This window comes from Olea europaea, chromosome 20, assembly GCF_002742605.1.
Source record: "Olea europaea var. sylvestris chromosome 20, O_europaea_v1, whole genome shotgun sequence".
NCBI lineage: Eukaryota > Viridiplantae > Streptophyta > Magnoliopsida > Lamiales > Oleaceae > Olea > Olea europaea.
The window spans coordinates 12,258,506-12,278,813 of record NC_036256.1 but is presented as its reverse complement, the minus strand read 5'-3'; the positions used below and the strand labels follow the sequence as shown (position 1 = coordinate 12,278,813).

The following is a 20,308-nucleotide window of genomic DNA, read 5'->3' as shown; positions in this document are numbered from 1 at the left end:
TCGGGTTAATAGAGACAGATCAATAAAAAACTTAAAATTTCGTTGCTTTTTTATGTATTATATATTTTGATTGTCTAAATTGGGAAAAAAAACTAAGTATTACATAATAAACTTGTGAAAATGAATTTTCAGTACTATTACTTGTTGGAAACATCATAGATTGAAGAAAATCGAGATATAGTTATGAGATTAGGGTTTATCTTTTGATTTTTTTTTTAAAATAAAAAAAAGCAAAACATGTAAATAGATTGGGTTGGTTCGGTTAGCCAATAGTTTGCAGTCTTTGAGATTTTAAACTATTATTGAACTGACCCACTACAGCTTTGTTTAAAAGAAAACCAAACCAATTATCTATATCAAACCGACTTCAGTCGATTTGGTTTGATTGGTTTGGTTGATTTTTTTCGATTCTTTTGCTCAGGTCTAGCCATGACCTGTCAAAAGATGTCCCCGTTGCCAAGTTTCTAGTTTCACCTCGTCAAAGAATGTCTTATAGAGCCACTATTGAAGTGCAGTAGAAACAATGGCGTACTCGTTGCACAACTTACATCAAGCGGGTCGTGCAACGCTCGAAAATGGCCTTTAGCGATCCATGCTCCCCCTCGACGACATCGATTTGAGAGATAAGGTAAAGAGAGAGGAGAGATAAAGAGAAGAAATGAAAGAAAATGATTTAGGGTTTGAATGGGGTGAATGTGTTGGGAGTGGGTATATAAATTAATCTATAATACTGTTAGTATTATATAAATATTAATTTGTAATATTTGAATTAATATATGATTTTTTAAGTTAGATCTTAAAAAATCTAACTTAAAAAATCCGATTGGATGTATTTTCCACAAATTTTATCGAATGAATTAGTACATGGGCTTGCTTGTAAATTGTATAACTTTCTAGTCCATTGGACACGTGCTTATTATTATTATTATTATTATTATTATTATTATTATTATTATTATTTAAAGGGAATAGTCACTTTACTAGAGGAAAACGTTCAGAAGCTATGCTAGAATGGTATGTGACATGAGGTGATTGAGGGAAAGAGTTAATTGTGTGACATATTGTAAAATTTTATGTCAAGTATGATGTATATGTAACATGATGTTATTTAAAAGCATGAATTTTTTAACAAGAAGTATATTAACTTTTTTATCAATTATGCTATAAGTACGATTTTTTTGACAAGATATTTTGATCTACAAGACTTGACGTGGCATCAGAGTCGGACCTGATGGGAGGCCCAAGCCTTAGGCCCAGAATTTTAGGGGCCCATTTTTTTCACTTTTTACATTTTTATTTTTTGAAAAAATCCACTATGCCCATGCGTTCAAAAGAAAAGACCTCCAGACTTAGAGAAATCAACGACAAACCTACATGTTCAGCGGTGGTGGTCGGAGCTAGTGTGGTGGCCGCCCTCACCAATTCACCGTCAACAATCCACCTCTCAATTCACCGCTCTTTTTTGTTTAAGTTATGTCCAAAATCTAAATTTATTTTTCTTCTTTCTTTCAATTTCCTGCACATAATATAGTATTTCAGTTTTTTTCCCCCTTTTCTCTTCCCTTTATTTTGGGTTTTTGGGGGGTGTAATTGCTGTTATAATGTTATTGGCTGATTTCTTCTTGTAGTTTCCAAAATCTGATGTTATGCTCTATTCTTCAATTTCATCTATAAATTCCTCTTTTTTCACCGGTTTTGAAAATTTGAATCTTCTGAAGGCATTTTTTATTTTCCTAACTTTTAATCAAATATTCAAATGTAATTTGGAGAAAAATAATGGACTATTTTGATGACAAATCTCTATAGCAGAAGAAGAGAGTGTGAAAGGTTTTTATTTCATTTCAAAGTTGAATAGGGCTCACTGGCTTAATTTTATACGAGCAATTCAATTGCTTAGAAAGTTACGAATGGTTTTAAGAAGGTTTTAATTTTATTTTAATTTTGCTTTTAGCTGAATATAAATGAGAGAAGAAGGGTGTTTGTTTTGAGTGTAGTTGGACAGAGCCTTTAGTTATGATTGAATCCATAAAGACAAGGGAAAACTTGATGGACTTTTGCATGATGTAGGCCTTAGGCTTTTAGCCACTTGTTTGAACATGAGTTTCTTTCTATGATTCATAAGGGATCAAAATGGTCTCATGAGCAAATGCTTGTAGACGTGGTGGATCATATTGTGGATGTGCATCATATTGAAATAGAATCTGAGGCTATAAAAAGAGTAAAGGAAATGATACTTGCTAGTTCGAAAGGCAATCCAATTATTGGTTGTAGATGCCTTATTGAAAGCAAATAATTATGTAGAGATAGCATCTCATAAACATGATCCTTCACAATATTGGAAGTTAGATGACATAATAATCCAAACTATTGAGACAGCTCCAGACCTAGAATTAAAGGAATCAGAGACTTGATCCTTCGCATTCGTCGGAGAGATTTATATCAGTTTTGTAATGAGTATGCTATTCTCGAGGAGCAACAAGACAATTTTAAGGATGTCACTCCACAAGATATTGTTTGTTCACATAAAAGTGGCGGAGTGGCACTTAAAGAAAAGGATGTTTGCAGTCACCAATGTTTTTATTTCTTACATGGAAATTATTAATAGTGAGGTTATTCCAAAAAAAGGGGGTGGCAAGGTTTAGTCTCAATCCCAAGTAATAAAAATAGAATTTGAGAGTTAAGAAAATAAAGATTTATCATTTTCATTTGCCTTTGTTCTATGGCCTTTGCTGGGATATTATTTATTGACTGCTTTGGGATCCCTACAGCTTATTTTTTGCCTTTACTTTTTTCACTTTTCAATAATTGTTAGCTGACGAGTTACTTGAGTCAAATAACATGGCTCCTAAATCTACATCTGGAGCTCAAAAAAAAACGAGAGAGAGAGAGAGAGAGTATAGACATTAATTCGAAGTCGAATTGGATAAACGAATAAATACTTTAATGCGAAGAAAAGGAAAGAACACCGAAAAATTTATTTGTTGTTTTATTGTTGATTTAAGTTATCAAATTTAATTTCGTAAACTTCTAATTTTTTATTTTATTTTTTTTAAAAAGGGATTATTTGCTACGACTTAGGGACTAGGGCCAAAATTTCGAAATTTGCCTCAAGCCCCGCGAAGCACAGGTACGGCACTGCATGGCACCATTGGATGGTGGGAAAGCATTAAAAAAAAAGTTCAATCAATTTCTGCCACAGCGTCGTTATTAATTCTGTTAAAAATTTTCTACACTTGGACTTTTATTTATTTTTTAGCCCCATTATTTGTAGATTATAATGAGATGAATAGTATTTTTTTGAAAAATGAGTAGTTGAAAAGTTTTTTATTTACGTATAACATTATTTTATTGAAGATTGTGTGGTTAAAAGTAGGAGATAGAAAATTTTAATTTAATATAATGAAAAATAATGGGACTCAAACGGGGGCAAAAAAAAGAAGGGAAAATACATGAAAATAGCCTATAGAAAAATGTCATTTTTCCAAAATGACCTTTGGTCAATTTACATACCCAAAATACCCTTCATTTAGATATTACATAACAAGTCACTATAATATAGAAATTTTCTAATTTAGTCCTTAAAATTAAATATTACTTGGATTTTGATAGTTTTTTTTTATTTTGATTTATTTGATTTTTTTTATTTATATGATTTTTTTTATTTATATGATTTTTGCTCGCTCTAAGTAACCCTCCTAATTGGTATCAGAGCCATAGAGATCATGAGGAAACCCATAAAAAATAGATTACCTGAAAAAATAAAAGTCTTTAGATTTAGGTTAACACTTAGATTTTATATAAATTTAATAAATAATAGATTAATTATTATAAAAGTAAAGGAATATTTAGATTATACATCTTCAAAATAATAATTAACTATAATATACAAATATTTATATTTACATCATGATAAAAGTATAGAGATTATGGAAATTAAAATAAGAAAAATAGATAATTATTATAAATTAGAAGAAGAAAGAGGAAGTCATATATTTTTAAAACATATTTATGATAAATTAAAAATAATGACACTAACAATAGTTAAAGATTTGCCTAAAGAAATAAAAGAACAAGTATTAGAAAAATTAATAATAGAAACAATAAAGGAGATATATACATATGAAAAAATTATTAATATTTATAAAAAGGAAGAAATTAATTTATATTACAAAGAGAAGTATGAGTGCAAGTGACAATACAAATTTAAAATTAAATAAATTACTTATAAAAATGAAAAAAATACAATAAAAAATACGAGATATAATGTTAATACCACAACGAATAAGAATATCAAATAAAAGACAATAAATAAAATTAAAATGTGAAATATTAAGACTTGAAAGTAAATATTTCAGTATAGTAAAAGAAAAATTAATAGATCCAGATATAGCCAACAGAAGATTTGAAAAAATAATAGATAAAATGAAGATAAAAGATATAAATTAACTTATATGTTAGAAATATGATTTTAATAAGTCAATAAGTGAATATATAGAAGAATTAAAGTCATTAATAAAAATATTAATAAATGATATACAAGATTTAAAAAATGAAGTAAGAGAAACAAGAAATGATATAAATATATTAAAAATTAAAATTAGAGAATTAAAAGAAAATAATAAAAATAAAGAAAAGAAAATAGATAAAAAAAATTAATAGAAAAAGAAATGACTCGAATAGGAAAGACATATATTGAAAAAGAGAGTGTAATAATTGAAATAGGAAGTATGGATGATAAATTTAGAAAATATATATTACCAAAAATATTAAAAGAATAAGAATCTAGAGAAAAAAATATTAGGAAAATTAAAAGTAGAAGAAAAAGAAGATAAAGATGAATGAGGAATTAGACTTACTTATTTGATCAATTAAGTTTAACTGATATAAGTGAATACCAAGTTTTAATCAATACGGGAGGAAGACCTAATTCAACAGGAACTTTTAAACAAAAATTATAAGATTTAGATGAAAGTTGTGCACCTATATATAATAAATCATATAAACAATTTTATGATAAAGTAAGAAATAGACAACCACCTAGAGAAAATAAATATAGAGACATGTTTGAATTAAATGATAATTATGATAAACCTATTAATCAAGGAGGAATAAAATTAGATTTAAATTGCAAAATAGATACTAAAAAAATCTTATTAACTTGAGCAGATTCAATGATATTATTCTTTTTATATAATAAAGATGACACATGGGAAAATAATGAAAGAAGAATATATTTCTCAATAGCATCCTTTGAAGAAGATGTTAAAAATTGGTGGGAAGGAATAAGTAATGATACAAAAATATTAATAAAAAGAAATGTACAAACAGAAATAATAAAATCAGATAGATAAGGTATAGAAAAGTTAGTAGAATATATTTCAAATGAATTTTTGGGAGAAAATTTGATAAGAAATGCTAAAAGAGAAGAAATAAGAGAAAAAACAATGCTAGAATTAAATTAATAAATTTAACAATATGTGATATGTGTAAAATTAAATAATATACTTGTGAATTTAGAAATTATTATTATATTCAATTTTATAGTAATGAGAACCAAGAAGTATACCAAGATATGTATTATAATAAATTACCAGGTTCATGGAGAATATATTTTAAAATAGAATTTGAAAAATATGTTAGAGATAATGTTGGAATACCTAGAACTTTAGGTTCAAAAATAAAATTGTTATTTGAAAGACTTGCATATATATGTCACAAAGACAATTAATGAAAAAATTAGGAAAACTAACTAGAATATGTTGTGAAGATATAGAAAATCCTATACGATGGGGATGTAATCCTAAAAGAAGGATTAAAAGAAAATATATAAATAAAAATTTAAAAAATTTAGAAATTTTAATAAAAAAATATAAAACCTAGAAGAAGATATTATAAAAGAAAAAATATCACATATGGTCAACAGAAAAATAAAAGCTAATATAAATGTTGGAATTGTGAAGAAATATGTCATATAAGCCCTGATTATGGTAAAAAAGAAAGTTAAAATATTACAAAAAAATATTTGAAAATAAAAGATGAATTGAGTGAAATATCAGGCATTGAAAAATATTATAATAAAAAAAGTTTATATAAGTGAAATAGAGGACGATAAATCAAAATCTGAATAAAGAAATAGAGGAAATAGAAAGTAATAATATAAATATATAAGAATATGAAGGAATAGAAGGATATGGATTAAAAGCTACCTTTGATAACAATAAATTTAGAAAATTACAAAAATTATCTTTAATTTTAAAAATAAGGAAATGGGAAGTTTTAGATAGAATTTGAAAAAAAAGAAAGAATAGTAATAAATGAATATCACAAAATAGAAAAAATCATAGATGTAAGAACAATATATGGACAACATAAATTAAATCTTTTAACAAAAAATATGGTTGAAGAACTATTAACAAAGGTTAGGAAAAAACAAAGTGAAAAAATTCAATATGTTTATTTTGCAGGAATTCAAATAATGTTTAGATCATTATTCAGAGAAGGGCTAAGACCCACTCTTAACTATAACCTTACAATTGATGGAAGAATAACAAATTTAAATGATAGTCATTTAAGAACAATAGAAAGAAATCTGACATATCAAAAAATAATGTTTACATGTTACCCAAAATATTGTGTATCATTGAAAAATAGAAACTTTAATGAAATTTTAGGATTGCATTTTAAACTGTATAGAGATAATATCGTGCAACTAGGTGATCAAATTATGACAATAGAGTATAGAATTTTATACACATTTACTAATTCTAATTATGGAAACATTTATTCCAATAAACCTTATATTGAAATACATAAAGAATATAATGATATTAGCAAAATAATATAACCAAATATAAGTTTAATTCTAAAAGAATGTGAATTTTATATTAAAAAAAATAAACATTAAATAATAGAATTAAATAAAGGTGAATGTTCTAATAATATAACATTTAAAGATGAAAAATTAATTAAAGATCAAAAAGTCTTAGAATACCTAACAAAAACCAGTTAGAAGGATTTAATAATATAAAACAAATAAAACTATATAGAAATACTGAAAATATAAAAATAGAAGGAGAATATTATAATGAAGGAAAAAATATAAATGGAACAAATATATTAATGATACAGGAGTTAGTGAGTGACATATAACTTCAATTAGAAATAAATGATTAATAACTTATAAAACTGATCCATATAGATATGTAAATTTTGATGGACAGGTACATATTATAGAGTTGGAAGTTAAGGTACCGATAAAAATAGGAGGAATAGATCTTTTAATATCGTATTATATAGATAAAAGTATAAATATAAACCCCCATATATTTTTAGGAATGAGTTTTTTAAATGGATTAGAAGATTATAATATAAAAAGAGAAGGATTATATATAGTCCAAAATGGACAAACTATATTATATAAAAAGAACTAAATAAATAATTAGATAAGTTTTCCATTGACGGTATATATACAAATTACTATTATAGAAACAAATATAACAACTTGTACTTTAATAAATACAGAAAATGATATAATAATATTTAAAAGTTTTTTGATAAAATCATAGAATGATAATAGTAATATAAAAATAACTGGAGTCACAAGAGAAAGTACCCCGATAATAAATAGTGCAGATAAAGTTAGTATAATTCTTGGAAGTAAACATGTTACAATAAACAAAATTTATAAATATGATAAATTAGAGTGTGATGTATTATTAGGAAATGATTTTATACAACAGTTTCAATAAAGCAAAATAATTATATGATAATGCTCCGCACACTTTGTGGATATTTATTAAAAATTTCAAGAGAATTTAGATATTATAGAGTTTAGTCAGCCCAACGTGGTGAAAAATAGGATAAATGGGAGAAAATTAATGAAATAAAAAATAAAAGAATATTGTATAAAAAAAATTTGAAAACGGGAATAGAAATAAGTATAAAAAAAATTATTGAACAATTAGAAAAAATTTATGGAGAAAATCCATTGTTATTTTGGAAACCACATCACCCTAAAGTCAAAATAAAATTGACAGAAAATGTTATAATAAGAGTCAGACCAATGATGTATATTATAGAAGATACACAAGAATTTAAAAATCAGATAAAAGAATTGTTAAAACAGAAACTTATTAGACCTAGCAATAGACTTCATAGTAGTCCAACCTTTATGGTTATGAAACATTTTGAACAGGTTAGAAGAAAAAGATAGAATGGTTTTAAACTATAAAGAATTAAATAAATAAACTAAACTTGATGGATATTTTTTACCAAATAAAAGAGTTTTAATAAACCTTGCAAAAGGAAAAACCATATTATTCTAAATTCGACTGTAAATCAAGATTTTGGCAAATATAAATGAAAGAAGATATTATACAATTTACTACATTTAGTACACTTTAAGAAAAATATGAATGTTTAGTAATGTTATTTGGATTAAAAAAATGTACCACAAATATAGCAAAGAAAAATGGATAATATATTTAAAAAAATTAATGAATTTCTAATTGTTTATATAGATGATATACTGATATGTTATAACAGTAAAGTAGAACATATGAATCACTTAATACAATTCATAAATGAATGTAAAAAAGAATGAATTGTATTTTCTAAAAAGAAATCTATAATAGAAAAATAAGAGATAGATTTTCTTGGATTATCAATAGATAAAAGAGGAATAAAATTACAAACTCATATATCTAAAAAGATAGAAATTTTTTCAAATAAATTAGAATCCAAAGAACAAATACAAAAATTTTTAGAATGTTTAAATTATGCAAAAGGTTTTATTGAAAATCTTTATAAGAAAATGCATAAAATAACAATTTTAATTATAAAAACAAATGCTAAATGATGGAATGAAGAACATACAAAAATAGTTAAATTATTAAAAGAAGAATGTAAAAATTTATCAAAATTAAGATTACCAAATGAAAAAAATAGTTTGATTATTAATACTGATGCCTCAGATAAATATCGGACAGCAATATTAAAAACAAATTTAAACGAAATTTGTAGATATTCAAGTGGAACTTTTAATAAAGTAAAAATAAATTATACCACTCATGAGAAAAAATTATTAACAATTATTAGAGGAATAAAAAAGTTCTTATTATTTTTGTTATCCAAGAAATTTATTGTTGAAACTGATAATTTTCAAGTTGTGGGAATAAATTACCATCAGAACTTCAATACAGAAGGCTTCATAGATGGCAAGCTTATTTAGTATTTTATAATTTTGATATAGTTCATATTAAAGGAATTAATAATTTCCTTGTAGGTTTTTTTAGCAGAAATATAGAATTTGCTGATGAATAAAGCTAAGGTCATGGAGTTATATCAATCTATCCTCCATATACAAAAAAAGACAAACTTTCTTAAGGAAGAATCTGAATATATAAATATTGGAGTAACTCAGATCTCAAAAATGTTCAACTCAAATATAAAAATATTGTTGGATATCACTATTGAGTATCTTGAAAAGCCATAGAACTCAATCAAGTTGATGCTATTACAGCACAACTAAAAGATATACTGTTTGAGACAAATATACCAAAGAGCTCAGAAATGAGTTTTCCAAATTAATACCAAATAGGGACAGTTGGAAGCAACAGTGGACTCAGAAATGACAATATACCAACTGATAAAAAAGGAGATCCTATTTCAGTATTATTAACCAAAAAAGTGATAATACGTGGAGATAAAAGAGATTCCAAAACAAAGAGTATCATAAACCAAGAAGATAAAATCCCTTTAAATTCAAAAGAAGAAAAATATGTTGAAATAGTCAGAATTGCTTATGAAATAACAATAAGTTATTCATATTTCATCTTTTTGGGAAATAATGTTTATCCCAGAATAACAGTTATGGAAGGAGGAGACCCTTCATTTATAAAAATTATGGCCGACTATGGATTCATGGATTTGATATATTTAGGAAACGATTTGATAAAAATTTCAAAATTTGATGATATATTCATAAAAGAAGTATCCAGATTTACCAAAGGATGAAGAATATATTTGAAATTTTACTCAATAAGTGCTGAATACAATGAAGTTGTTTATTATTCGGTTGAACATATAATATCAATTGGGTATGTAGCCGCCAACTTCCAAATAGATGTGGTGGAAAATGATAGAAAAGTTTCAACAGTGACAAAATCATGGATCAAACATAGAAGATCACTTGGAATTAAAGTCATATACAACATTGTGAAAATTTTGTTTGACAGAAAATCTTCATGCCTGTGCCAATATGAAAATTGGATGCTGGTATCAAATCAAAGACATGAAAAATCAGAAACATTGAAAGATTATATTACAAGATTCAAAATACATCAATTTTCAGGATATCCTATCGCTATAAAATAATCTTGCCAGCTAAGGGAGTGTCCCAGCTACATGTGAGAGAAGAAGACAATAATAGAGCATCTTTGACAAAACTATATGGAGGACAATAATACGGTTGCATGTAAAGACATAAAAGATAAATGACAATAATAAAGAAAGATGTTCTTTGGATAAAAAGTTGAAGCATGTGAAGATGTAGGCCCAAGGAAAAAAATAATAGAAATACAAGTGTGCCTTTTCAATCTCATAGACTTGTATAAATAGAGGCATTGTAATAGATAAAAATCATCTTGAAATTTCGAATTGTAATGAATAGCCACTCCTAAGCCATCTTTAGTTTGAAAAATCAGTTTTTTTGGAAATCCTTGTATACCAAATAGAAATCTTGAAAAAGTTCTGATAGAAATAAAATTTTAATAATTTGATATCAATATGAGTTTCTAAACATTTATTCCCAAAGATTCTTGAAGGATTTAATATAAAATTTCCTTCTTATTTTAGCAAAAAGAAAAGTTTTCTTAACAAAAGTTTAAAATTTTATTCTTTAGAATTGATACAGTGAGAGCAAAAAGCTGAAATTGTAAAGATTCTATGAAGACAGGAGACCGTTGAAGGAAGTAGTTTACACATTCAGAGCCAAATGTTATTCGGTTCTAAGAATAAATATCCAGATCAAATTTAAGGTAAAACTATTAAACTTTTGCTAAAATTAGAATGAATCTTTTTAGATCTTAGTGAATCAAAGGAATTAATCGCATGATTTGATGATTATTTATATGAATAAATGCCATGATATACAATTAAATGATTGGATAATTTATTAGAAAGAATGTTAGAAGTAATAAAAAATATGTAATTTCAATTAGAAAATGATAGCTGACATTATATACATGGACCATTCATATTACTTGTATTCAGTGCAGGTTAAGAGTAGGCTCAATCCTTTTGAGGATGGGAATGTAAGCTTAGGTGCTGATTCTTCGAACAGAGGTGACCAGCAATTTCCAGTTATCAACCATAGATGGGGTCCGATTAAGAAAATACCTAGGGGAAAGATACTCACAGAAGTGGTAAACTTTTTGAAAGGTGTATATGACAGAACTCGTGGAGGATTTAGAACTAATAGGCGCAAACCCGAAGATTCAGTCGAAAAAAATGAAGAAAAAATTGAAGTGCCCGATGATGCGGTAGAATTCATTGTCTCGACATCGCCACGAGGCCTTGCTATGACAAAATAATTTTCACCCTAGTTTGGTTTTAAATCATAGAAAAGAAAATAGTAATACAAAATATTAGAATACATACCAAATTACTTAGGTCTATCAAACATCATTACTCATATGGATAACGCACACTGGAATTGCTTAGTGGGATGATTTCCCAAATGTACGTGAGTTATCCATATGAGTATAGAATACGTACCAAATTACTTAGGTCTATCAAACATCATTACTCATATGGATAACGCACACTGAAATTGCTTAGTGGGATGATTTCCCAAATGTACGTGAGTTATCCATATGAGTAATGATGTTTTACTGTTTTCTTTTCTATGATTTAAAACCAAACTAGGGTGAAAATTATTTTGTCATAGCAAGGCCTCATGGCGATGTAAAGACAATGAATTCTACCGCATCATCGGACACTTCAATTTTTTCTTCATTTTTTTTCGACTGGATTGTTGGGTTTGCGCCTATTAGTTCTAAATCCTCCACAAGTTCTGTCATATACACCTTTCAAAAAGTTTACCACTTCTGTGAGTATCTTTCCCCTAGGTATTTTCTTAATCGGACCCCATCTATGGTTGATAACTGGAAATTGTTGGTCACCTCTGTTTGAAGAATTAGCACCTAAGCTTACATTCCCATCCTCAAAAGGATTGAGCCTACTCTTAACCTGCACAGAATACAAGTAATATGAATGGTCCATGTATATAATGTCAGCTATTGTTGTAGGAAATTCAGTGTATGTGGATAAATTGGGAAATGTTATCTTTCGTCTTGTCAATTTGAATAATGCGCAATTAAAAGACTCCGAGATGAGGAGGTGATCACAACCGAACCGCTTAAATCCCAAGCTCTTCTTAGACAGTTTAGGTCTTTTTGACAAAGTTTTTCAATTTTGCAACTATCCAAATCAACAAAATTCAAACAATCGTATATCGAATTTTCACCAGATCATGGAAAGTTTTATTTCCAACAAATAACTTTTGTTCCAATAGAATTTAAAATTCATGAAGCATACGGACAATATATCATAAATTCATGAAGCATGGACTGTAAATTTAATATGAAAAATTGCATGAATTAAACAACTGAATCATAGAATTTTAACCTGAGGCCTGTGTTACACACAGTTTCCTTAAAACAGATTCGCCCCTTCACCGTCCGTGCTTGAGGTTTAAAACGAGCGTCCGTTTCCCAGGATACAAAGGTAAAATCAGCAGCTTCCGAGTACTGAAGAAACCACTTCGGCGAACTGAACTAGTACCTGAACGTGCAAATGAATTTCTAGTGTATTCTAAACTTGAAAGCTTATGCTTTTTTTTGTGTGTTGAAATGAGGAAAATGAGCCACTATTTATAGGTTAGGCTACCATTAAGACAATGACCTTTGGAGTTCCTCATCTTTTTCCTATGTGGGACAAATTTATTTTTCCCACATAAACTCCCTTTTGAGTGGCACACTTTGAGCATCAATTTCTCATTCACCCGAGCATCAACTTTGGCAAGTAAGTATATGATTTCGATGTACTCACGGAGGAGAACACAAATCAACTTTCATCTTCCAAATTGAACAACCGGGTCCCACTCAAAACTCGTGTCAAAATTGGCCAATTTTTCCAACAATTGTTTTAGGCATGAGCTTATTCTCCTCCATTTCTGTTCATCATAATAAGATCGCATTCAATAGCATATTCAGGTCCAAATTGAATCAAAATATTGACTGCGTTCCAAGCTAATGGTGCTTACAGGGGAACGTTGGACAGATTGATACAGAATACCATCAAGAAGCAAACTCTACATCAATAGATAAAGATATACGAAACGAGATAAACTCTGCTTCACTTTCCTCTGATAGATAGGAATGTAACAGCCAAAATATATCTTGGTAATCCCAATCAGATTTCAAATTGTAACAAACTCGATCTCTGTACATCTATTTAAGCCCTTTCTCAGTTTGTTTAAATATTTTCACGGTCGACTTAGTGAAGGCCATACCATCACATCGTTAGAGTGTAGTGACTTCATCAGCATACTGCTCTGCATAAATTAAGTTCAGCATTGTCAACAAATTCATTAACTCACACATTGAGTTTTCTCAATTCAGATTGTCAACCAACAAGAAAAAATGAGAATCTAATATCTATAAGATAAAATCAGCAAATCGCAGAAAAACTATTAATTTTGAGTTGAAGGACTTGCCGGCAAATACCAAAAACAATTTCAAGGAAAAGATTATTAGTGTATTAAGGACGGATTATAAGAAATTCTAATTAGAAATTATCAGATCTATAAGATAAAATACAGAAGATGGTAGAGAGACTTTTGATTTGGAGTTGCTGTACTGGATCTGAAACAATTTGAAGGAAAATATATTAGCGTATTCAGGATGGATTACAAGAAATTTGATAATTGTCAAATCTATAAGAGAAACCTTCATTTTGGAGAAGCTGAACTCGAACTCGCTCTCGCTGCACAGAGAGAGAGAGAGAGAGAGAGAGAGAGAGAGAGAGAGAGAGAGAGAGAGAGAGAGAGAAATGGCGCCTTCAATGTTGAATGGTGGAGTTTATATAAGCTATGTCAGGGGTAATATTGGTCTTTTATCTGATAGGCCTATGTCCTGCCCATATGCTAGTTCTTGGGCCTTCTATTTTTAAGCCCCACTCTCTCCAAGCAGGAATTGTTGGGCCATGTGGAGGTCCTTCCCGTAATGCAAAGGAAATTGAGAGAGCATAGGATATCAAAGAAATCCCTAGAAGTAATTATTAATAAATTAGCCGTTTACTAGAATTATGGTTGTTTGATATTTTTCGACTCTTTGGTTGTTTACAATAATCAGTTTATGACTTTGATTATGTGCTAATTTCAAATTGTTCAACATTTATGTGTATCCTTGCTTTTATTGGTTTATTAATAAATCAATTTACTGGTGCACTTTGGCAAGTTTGAATATTTAAGATCATAACTCAAAATTTCAATATTGACGTATTCAAACGAGTCCTTTCAAGATTTAAGCTGCTTCTCTTAATAAGAATAACTTCTAAGAAAGAAATTTAAATCTTATTAAATGAGTTTATCTACATATAAAAATGTTAAGAACAATAATATTAAAGATTGAGGCTACTCCCACGGATAAGATTGATTGCTTTAATATAGAACTTAAAAATATTAATAAACAAGTTTACCCACGTGATGCAACGCGAGCTTATTTCTAGTCCTCATGTCTCCTTATATTCATTAAGAGTTCCTGAATTTTAAATATAGAACTTAAAAATATTAATAAACAAGTTTTTAGATGTCAGTGATCCTTGGCCATGATGTAGTAAACCCATTTGACATTGAAGTAACCCAAGGGGATTACTTCACCTCTAGTTTTTTATTTTTAGTTTGGAGTTTGGACCCTATCAATTAACTCTTTCGTTGTAATCGTGGTCAGTCAAATCACATCTAAAGTTCTATACAATCTATCATTCACATTGGCTAGATAAAAAGAAAACATAGAGGAACAATGGAAGAGCAAAACAATACAGGTAATTTTATGTCAATGGCATTGAAAAAAAAAAAAAGGTCACTTGATCACCACTATAACGGGATACAATTCAGAATCTGCTTGTACCTTTTACTGAACAAAAAAGAGAAAATAACTTAAAATCTTTAGTAATTGGTTGTAAGAAGTTTTTTATACAGATACTACTCACTTCAAAATTTTGGACTGGCATCTGTTTAGATAAAGGTCTCGAAAAGCTTCCAAATATGGTGGTTTCTTACCAATCAGTTTGAAGAATTTCATTCCTCAATCTTAATAATGAAGCAACACTTTATCTTCGGATTATATCATCCTGCACACATATAGACAAGTTAATAAAACTTGAAGCAGAACCATTCTCCATCAAAGAGGACAAAAAGAAAAATCTTTAAGTAAAAGCTATAAGGTGTTATTATCGATGGACTGACTGAGATTTTATAAAATTGTATATAAACGAAAATTTTGTGAGTCAACTGTTAAATCACAGACTGACCTGCATCACCACTGTTGTTACATAATCAGAGCAACTTTCAGCAAGTTCTTTGGATACACAAGGAGGGGTGGCATATCCAACTGCGGAAATTGTATCAGGGCTGAATCCACGCTCATTATATGACTTTTTACAGAGCATCATTGCAAGCAAAGAAGCCGTTGCACCTCCCAGTGAATGACCACAAGCCTTAATCTAAATCCCTGTTGATTAATTAGTCTCACTACAAAACGATATGAAACTTTCAATACATAACTCGACATGCCAGAGATAAAGCTGAAGAAATAAAAAGTAGAAAAAAACATAATCACCATTACCTTATGTTTCTCTAGGCACTTCCTTATGGTTTCTATCTCATGAGTTAGTAAGCAACGAGCAGCCTCGGCTGTACCAAACTGCGTTGAATAACTTTCAAAAGCCACTTCTTCATGGCTTGAAGAAACAATGTTGGTGATAACGTCATATACCGTGTGAGAAATTTAAGAATAGGTCAAAAAAGGAGTTAAGAAATTTTATTAGTTAGTTCGATACTTAATTAGCACACATCAATAACACATGCATGGTTATCTTTTTTCAGATTGACTTAATTATTGACCTGGACAAGATATCATGTTAATGAATTATTGGATAAATTGATTTAGGGAAGAGGTCATCGTTAAAAGTTCATTTTAATATGCTTAAATTACTCTTAGAAGATCATTTCTCTAATGTATATTGCTCGAGCAAATAAGTAATTCATGTATCATAATGGAAAGAACTTTCTTCACCCACTAGGAGATTTGTTCAAATTCTGTCCAATTTGATTATGATAAATATGAGTGTACATCTAATCTCAAGTCTAGGGATGGCAAATTGATCGAGCGGCGCGTGTTTGTGGGCTTGATTCATCTCGGCTCGACCCATGAACGCTCAGGCTCATTTTGAAATAAGTTATGAGTTGAACTGATCTCACATTTTTTCTCTGAGCTAAGTTTGCTTGACTTGTGTCCACGAGCTCACGACCCGACTTATAGGCTCGAGAATTTAATCTTGTGTTCGATGATATATAGAGAAGGCCTTCGGAGAGTCCCTCCGAGGAGGATGATCCTACAAATGTTCTCTATCTCGTAACCATTGAATATGTAAGAGCTTTCCTCGTCCACCTTTACAAAAAAATAAAATAATAATAATAATAATAAATAAAATTGAATCTCTAAGCTCTTTGCTGTCTATAGTATGTATGTAATTAGATTCTGGACTGGCTTAATTTGGAAGGTAGTAGATGCAAAAATACTCCTTAGCTGTCCAAAATTGTAAAAGACTGACTGATTTGTGGATTCAGCTTTAATCCAAGGAACCATTTCCTGTACTTCGTTTTCCAAAGTTTCTTCTGCTTATAGTCAAATTTAAGAGTAGTTTGTGTCTCATAGGCAGATTTCGTTTACATTAAATTTTTTTTTTTATTATATGTAATAATCGTTTTAACGAATATATATGATTTAATAGTTCAACTTATGCTTCAACAAACTTACTTACTAGTCAGCTTTATTTTAGCTCTTTAAAATAATAAAGATTTTATGACAACATTTTTCTCATTTTTATTTTGAGAAAAAAATGAATTTTGGAAGTAATTTATGTTTCAACCTTGTATTAATTTATTATTTTAAGCTGGTTTGCATTAATTTATGTGTTATTTGAGATTTTAGGTCGTTATATTTAGTTTTTCACATGTTTGAAAGTTGTTATTTTATATCATTAAAAGTGTAGTTTGAAATCAAATCGAACCACAAAAAATGATTTGATTTGATTTAAAAAAAAAATTAAATCAAATCATTTTAAATAATTTACTTTGAAAATAATTCAAAGACCACGTAAAATTCGAACCATGTTCCCTACGTAAGCATTGCACTGCTTAGTTATTACAGAAACTAGTGAGGGATCGTACATTGCACGATCTCTGCTATAACTTAAGAATTTAATTTTATAAAGTTTATTACTCCTATGTTTTTTAGAGCAAAGAAATTGGTAAGAAGAATGTATCATATTAGTAGTTAGAAAAACTACAATAAATGCAATATTTGCAAAATTAGATTGTATACATTTATTTATGTTATCTGCATTCCTTTGATAAAATTAGCATGCTTATGGTACAAATGTAGGTTAAAAAATATGAAAATTGAAAATGAACACATGATTTAAAATTTCTTCACCACTGGATATGCATAACTAACAATTTTAATGAATCAAAGAAAGTACCATATTGACAAACTTTTTTTACAGATGGTGGAAATTTGCTATCAAGAAATAGAAGCATTTGTCATCAATACATAGCCACAATTGGAAGCTAGCTTCTAGTTTCTTTAACCCACTTCAAAACCTTCAAGTTGAATGTTTAAGAATTATCAGTACCATCGCAATTAACCAACAAGTACACCACTGTCTATGTAAGACCACTTGGAAGTAAATACCATAACAATAGTTAGTCATGCATTAAAAATCAAATATCAACATCTCACTCATAAACAGATTGCTCGATAATAAATCAAAAGTATTTGGTTGTACTTCAAATTTCAACTTTTCCCTAAACTAAGAGAATCACTACCATTATTCATTTAAAAAAAGGTAAATTATTAATAAAAACATTTTGATACTCCTGTAAACTGAACATCAAAGTATGATCTTGTTAAGACATTCATGAACTTCACAAAAAGAAACTTAATCATTTCACGTTTAAGCGATTTCTAAAGTCTCTTTAATCATTAAAACTAGTTTTTCTTTCATCTTACTCAATTTCATAGTTTATTATACTTAATCCCTTCAATAAAATTGAATTTAATCTAACAATCTAACAACTATAAAATCAAACATAACTTGACAATAAGTAACTTTTTACTTACCTTTCAAAATTAAGGAATTCAAACCTAATAATGTAGACCACTTATTTTCTAACAATATAGGCGAACTTTCCTTTTTTTTTCTTCCTCTTCTCCTTTCTTTTTTTTTTTCTCCTCTTCCTTCTCTCTTTCTCTGTTTTTCTTGCTTCTGCCCGTCTCCATCCTTATTTCTCTGCATGTATATATGATATGAAAATGGCAAAGGGTTAATTACTTGCCACATGTACTCCACAACCCATTTTTGTATAGGAAGTCCTTATTCTTCAATTTAATATAACATCTAGTCCTTCACTTCCAATAATATATAAGTAGATTTTCAAAATTAAGTTTTATCCATTTTAAACCTTTAACTATTTTTCATAATAAATTAAACCCCAATAAAAAATTTATTTCATTTAAATCCCTATTTGATATTGACTTTGACCAATTGAATTTTGGACTTTGACTAAATAATTTTCTTGACTTTGACTATGAGTAAGTGAGTTATAACATCCATGAACAACATTAAAACCACAAATCATAGGAATTCCTATACGTGTAGATAGAGACCTCCGCTAGAGTACATTTACCTTGTTAACCCAGTCTACAACGATAGCTTGTGGAAGTGGTGTACTTCCATCACCGCTTAATACGTTCCCTACATAACTGTGCTTTTATAAGAAGCATAAAATATTAATCATCCTTTTACTTTTAATAGACGCTGCCAAAGGATAACAACATCTTGAAGTCTTATACTCACGACAAGGCAAATAGGTTTTTTTTTTTTTAAACTATAATCAACAAGATGCACACATTTGATGAATCGTATCCAAACATGTTTGATATTATGCAAGTAATATCACATGAACGTGCCTCATCGTTCAAATTAGAGACAAATTGGAATCTGCACAAACTTTGTCAACGTAATTTCATTCTCGACTTAATGAGCAAAAGTATGAAATTGTGAAACTTATGTCCATTTCTTACATTCTAATAAATTACTAAATACAAAATGTCCATATAAACAAAATGTAGATTCTTTTCAAGTTTACAGAATACATTTACAAAGTCACAAGGTGGCAATAGAACTACAAATTTAGAGGTGGGTGTAAAAATGTATATGATACTTATTGTTTAGAAAAAAGAGTTAATTCATAATAAAACAAATGGAAGTTAGATTGAAAAGCTATATCTGTCAATTCTTAATGAAGTTTCTCTAACAATAACTTCAACAAAGATAAAGCCAAGTGCAAAATAATCCAACTTTGTGTTACTTCGTAGTTTGAACTGCTACAAGAAATTGTATTTATGTCCTGTTAACATATTAGGCTTGTCAAACTCCAAGACAGGTTAACAAAAAAGAAAAATCTTCTCTTGTAATCTTACCATTTTAGGACTTCCCATCCCACCTTTTTAGGTTAATAGCAGCAAAATTTCCAATGCAAAAATGAAATTTACCCCAGGTTTTTTCCCTTTCTAAGAAAACTACCATTTCAAGTGGATAAATAACTATAGAACACAGAAACAATACATTGTTACTTGTGTAATCATACATTTCCCTGCTAGGAATTGAACTCTAGTTATTTGAAACTATTTATTCATCGAAACGAACCCGTAGTTCAAACATGCAAGGCAATGTTCTACAAAATGATTTCATTTGGCTATGCAAAAACATTTTCATGTACCTATGAGAAAAGCAAGAAAAACAACTTTAAGAATCTATCCAACTGTATGAAAATATGCAACTCTCAGTTTGAATCTACAAACAAAAGCCACATTTTTAACCCCAACCACATTAGTCTCTAAGTTGACACAACATACACACAGATTTATAGAAAAATACAAATGCAGCAGTCTCATTTTCG

General features: G+C 28.7%; 1 long non-coding RNA gene across 1 annotated transcript; it reads right to left on the bottom strand.

Moving 5' to 3' along the window:
- Positions 1-15,168: 15,168 nt before the first annotated feature.
- LOC111369231 lies at positions 15,169-16,118 on the bottom strand. Its single transcript, XR_002698083.1, has 3 exons — positions 15,909-16,118; positions 15,595-15,794; positions 15,169-15,414 (listed from the first exon to the last, which is right to left on the bottom strand). It is a non-coding gene; the product is annotated as an uncharacterized LOC111369231 (long non-coding RNA).
- Positions 16,119-20,308: the final 4,190 nt, after the last annotated feature.